Source organism: Rhyacophila brunnea, unplaced genomic scaffold (genome assembly GCF_057557595.1).
Source record: "Rhyacophila brunnea isolate RB1 unplaced genomic scaffold, BYU_Rbru_1.0 scaffold_10, whole genome shotgun sequence".
NCBI lineage: Eukaryota > Metazoa > Arthropoda > Insecta > Trichoptera > Rhyacophilidae > Rhyacophila > Rhyacophila brunnea.
Genome location: NW_028232752.1, coordinates 45204381 through 45209502, shown reverse-complemented (window position 1 = coordinate 45209502; position 5122 = coordinate 45204381). Strand labels below are relative to the sequence as shown.

General features: G+C 48.4%; 2 non-coding genes across 2 annotated transcripts; both read right to left on the bottom strand.

Moving 5' to 3' along the window:
* Positions 1-393: 393 nt before the first annotated feature.
* Positions 394-555, bottom strand: LOC147079293 (5.8S ribosomal RNA). The gene has a single exon (XR_015071665.1). It is a non-coding gene; the product is annotated as a 5.8S ribosomal RNA (ribosomal RNA).
* A 152-nt stretch (positions 556-707) lies between these two features.
* Positions 708-2651, bottom strand: LOC147079292 (small subunit ribosomal RNA). Its single transcript, XR_015071699.1, has one exon. It is a non-coding gene; the product is annotated as a small subunit ribosomal RNA (ribosomal RNA).
* Between the last annotated feature and the right edge of the window lie 2471 nt (positions 2652-5122).

Sequence of the window (5122 nt, the reverse complement as noted above, 5' to 3'; positions counted from 1 at the left end):
CAGTTTGCGTGCAAAATGACGCATGCGAGCGCTCAGACTCACGCGCGGCGACGCCTTTTACGGGTTGTGTGCGTGTGTGCGCAGCGGCTTTTGCAAGTCACCGCGCTCACGCCACGTTCCAGTGCGTGCGCGCGAAGCGAGCGCCCGATGCGAGCGCACTGAGGCGCTACATTCGCACAGGGCGCGCCCGACAACAGGCGTCGATAAATATTTGACCGGACGCCCGGAAGGACGGGTGGGTGGCGGAGGCGTGCGTGTGCACGCGACCTATCCCCCCCCCCCGCCGACCTGGCGACGCCGGCAACTGCTCGCGAACAGCCACACACACACACACACACAAGTGTGTGTGTGTGTGTTATATGACCGTTCGCAGTCTGGTGTTTCTGGTGTACGCGACCCTCAAACAGGAGTGGTCCGTCGACAAACTACGTCTTGCTCGGACCGCAATGTGCGTTCGAAATGTCGATGCTCATGTGTCCTGCAGTTCACACTCTGACGCGCATTTAGCTGCGTTCTTCATCGACCCACGAGCCGAGTGATCCGCCGTTCAGGGTAATCTAGTGATTACATATTGTTGTTGTTATATTGTTTCGTTTTCGGCATATTATATATTTCATAATGCACATGCGAGATGTGCAAAATAAATTTATATAAAAAAAAAAAATTACACGTTACGCGTACACGCGCACATGTTCGTTTCGCACAGGAAATGATCCTTCCGCAGGTTCACCTACGGAAACCTTGTTACGACTTTTACTTCCTCTAAATGATCAAATTCGGTCAAACTTTCCGGCGCGTCAGAGGCCCACGAGGAGCTTCCGCGCGCCAGTCCGAAGACCTCACCAAATCATCCATCGGTAGTAGCGACGGGCGGTGTGTACAAAGGGCAGGGACGCAATCAACGCGAGCTGGTGACTCGCTTTTACTAGGAATTCCTCGTTCATGGGGGAGAATTGCAAACCCCAATCCCTATCACGAAGGGGTTTCATCGGGTTACCCGGGCCGTTAAGCCAAGGAGGACACGCTGATCCCTTCAGTGTAGCGCGCGTGCGGCCCAGGACATCTAAGGGCATCACAGACCTGCTATTGCTCAATCTCGTGCGGCTATATATACCGCCGGTCCCTCTAAGAAGATTTTCATTGTACGCCGGTAGTGAAGACCGCGACGCGCCCGCGCCTCCGACGCAGAACGCCAAAGGACACGGACGCGCGCGGACCCTCGTGATACCGGTTGTACGTCTATTTAATAGGCTAGAGTTACGTTCGTTACCGGAATTAACCTGACAAATCGCTCCACCAACTAAGAGCGGCCATGCACCACCACCCACCGAATCGAGAAAGAGCTGTTAATCCGTCAATCCTTCCAGTGTCCGGGCCTGGTGAGTTTTCCCGTGTTGAGTCGAATTAAGCCGCAGGCTCCACTCCTGGTGGTGCCCTTCCGTCAATTCCTTTAAGTTTCAGCTTTGCAACCATACTCCCCCCGGAGCCCGAAAGCTTTGGTTTCCCGGGAGCTGCCCACCGGGTTAAAATAATGAAACTTCGGCGGATCGCTGGCTGGCATCATTTATGGTTAGAACTACAGCGGTATCTAATCGCCTTCGAACCTCTAACTTTCGTTCTTGATTAATGAAAACACCTTTGGCAAATGCTTTCGCTTTAGTCCGTCTTGCGACGATCCAAGAATTTCACCTCTAACGTCGCAATACGAATGCCCCCAGTTGTCCCTATTAATCATTACCTCTGGTATCAGAAAGCCAACAAAACAGAACCGAGGTCCTATTCTATTATTCCATGCGTACAATATTCAGGCAAAACTTAGCCCGCTTTGAGCACTCTAATTTGTTCAAAGTAAACAGCCGCGACGGCCCGCCTCGGCGAACGGCCGACCTTGCGGCCGACCGACGCCGGATGGCGAAGGACGCACCGGCGAGAAGCCCCGCAGACGTGCCTGTCGTACCGCAGTCGGTAGACCGACACCGCAGGACACAATTTCAACTACGAGCTTTTTAACCGCAACAACTTTAGTATATGCTATTGGAGCTGGAATTACCGCGGCTGCTGGCACCAGACTTGCCCTCCAATGGATCCTCGTTAAAGGATTTAAAGTGTAATCATTCCGATCACGAGGCCTCGGACGAGTCCCGTATCGTTATTTTTCGTCACTACCTCCCCGTGCCGGGAGTGGGTAATTTGCGCGCCTGCTGCCTTCCGTGGATGTGGTAGCCGTTTCTCAGGCTCCCTCTCCGGAATCGAACCCTGATTCCCCGTTACCCGTGACAACCATGGTAGTCGCATAAACTACCATCGACAGTTGATAAGGCAGACATTTGAAAGATGCGTCGCCGGTGCTAGACCGTGCGATCAGCTCAAAGTTATCTAGAGTCATCTCGAAGAGCGACGGACGACGCGAGCGCCGACCGCCGATTGGTTTTTGATCTAATAAAAGCATTCCTCACGTTCCCGTTCAGAATTACGTTTGCATGTATTAGCTCTAGAATTGCCACAGTTATCCAAGTAACTGTGTACGATCTAAGGAACCAAAACTGATATATTGAGCCATTCGCGGTTTCACCTTAATTAGGCTCATACTGAGACTTGCATGGCTTAGTCTTTGAGACAAGCATATGATTACTGGCAGGATCAACCAGGGAGCTGCTCTGCGAGGCCGCGGGCGCGCGCGCACTGGGCGCGCCGACACCCGCGATCCACACGTCACACGCGAACGCGCACCGGAGTCACCCGGCGGGCGACGCTGGCTCTCTCTTTCGATTTTTAACGTGCCGACGCACGAGATACAACGGATTGTATGCATACATACGCACAGAGCACGAGATCGTGCTCCGCGTTTCTCAATTTCCCATCGTAAAACGTGCACACCGAAAACGCACGCCGTCGGCGCGGTAAACGGAGCGACGGAGGCTGAAACGCCGTCCGCCGTCACTCGACAGGATGATTCTGCTAGCGCGGAACTCCAGAGTGATGCGATCGCATAGGCCGCGGCGACGAAATATAATCGCACGCCGGGTGAGTGTCTCGTCTCGCAAATGTACCGCCGACGCGGCCGAATGGCCGCCGCAGTTTGCGAACGCCGTGAAGGAAGTCTTGTCAAAGACGACAACCCACTGCTATACATACGATGGATGAGGGGAGAGACCCAGACGACAACAACAACGAATACGGACACGGCAATGTTGGGTAGCGCAATAATCCGTCGCCATTATTTTATCGTACAGTTCTCTCCTGCGTACATTTTCCCTCACACATTATAGTGTAAACGCGGCGCACTACCGGCCGCGTAACCGAAATAACACTACAAAAGGCGAAGGTGACGATTCTCTTTAGGTTTAATCTTTCATTTGAAATTTCGAATTGCGAATTGCGAATATATATTTTGGTAATTTGGATAATTTTTTTTTTTTAATTTCAATTTTTTTTTTTTTTTTTTTTTTTTTTCATCCATCATTATGAATGATATAAAACCATTGAAATAAATATCATTATGAGAACGTTATATTACGCTCGCCACCGAACGGTCGAGGGTGGGCTGAAATGCCGATACGACGCAAATATAGCTTGCCAGGCGGACGCGGTCTCGTACTTCGTCTCGTACGGTCTCGTCTCGGTCTCGTACTTCGTTCGCAAACCGTCAAGAGTGCCAAACAAAATGTAGCATAGCATTGATAAAGCGCCGCACTACCGACCGCGTGACCGAAATATCACTACAAAAGGCGAAATTGACGATTCTCTTTAGGTTTAATCTTTCATTTGAAATTTCAAATTGCGAATTGCGAATATATATTTTGGTAATTTGTTTGGTTAAATTTTTTTTTTTAAATTTCTAATTTTTTTTTCCATCATGATAAGATATGATGTATGAAAAAAAAAATTAGGTTATATTATGTTAGGTTAGGTTAGGTTAGGTTAGGTTAGGTTAGTTTAGGTTAGATTAGGTTAGTTGAGGTTAGGTTAGTTTTTGTTTAGGTTAGGTTAGGTAAGGTTAGATTAGGTAAGGTTAGGTTAGGTTTAGCTTAGGTTAGGTTGTGTTAGGTAAGGTAAGGTTATGTTAGGTTATGTTAGGTTAGGTTAGGTGAGGTGAGGTTAGGTCAGGTTAGCGAAAGAACGTAGTCGACGAGAGCGCCGCTTTAAGCGAGCCATGGGCCCTCCTGGCTAGCTAAATCTGCGTCCCGCCGGCATCGTCTACTTGACATGCCGGAGGGACGCAGATTTAGCTAGCCAGGAGGGCCCATGTCTCGCTAAAAGCTGCGCTCTCGTCGACTACGTCCGTTCGCTGACCTGACCTAACCTCACCTCACCTAACCTAACCTAACATAACCTTACCTAACCTAACACAACCTAACCTAAACTAAACCTAACCTAACCTTACCTAATCTAACCTTACCTAACCTTACCTAAACAAAAACTAACCTAACCTAACCTAAACAAAAACTAACCTAACCTAACTTAAACTAACCTAACCTAACCTAAACTAACCTAAACAAAAACTAACCTAACCTAAGCAAAAACTAACCTAAACAAAAACAAACCTAACCTAAACAAAAACTAACCTAACCTATCCTAAACAAAAACTAACCTAACCTAACCTAATCATACCTAACGTGACCTAACCTAACCTAAACTAACCAATTTTTTTTTTCATACATCATTTATTATTATGATGAATACCATAAAAAAATATCAATATCATATCGTTATAGGGCATAAACGTGATCAACGAGCGTGTCACTGATCATTTTAAATGCGCCCGATACGCCTCACCTGAAAGAATATTTCATTGTCTTCATTTCGACGTTCAACATAGGAATAGGTAAGTAAAGCGCGAGGGCGAGTTCTAGCGGTAAAATTTGATGTTAAAATAATTTTTCATTATTTTTCATCCAACATATATTATTATGATAGATATCATATACCGTTGACATGTCGATAACATAATATCGTCATAATACGCACGCCGCCGAACGCGGCGAGAGTCGGACGTGAAGTGCACGATGCACGACGATTAAGCTCGCCAGGCGGGCCACGTGTCGCGCTCTAAGCGGCCCTCTCGTGCGTCGTCGACGGCCGAAACGGCGATGTCTCGCTTTAAACGGCGCTCTCGTCGACG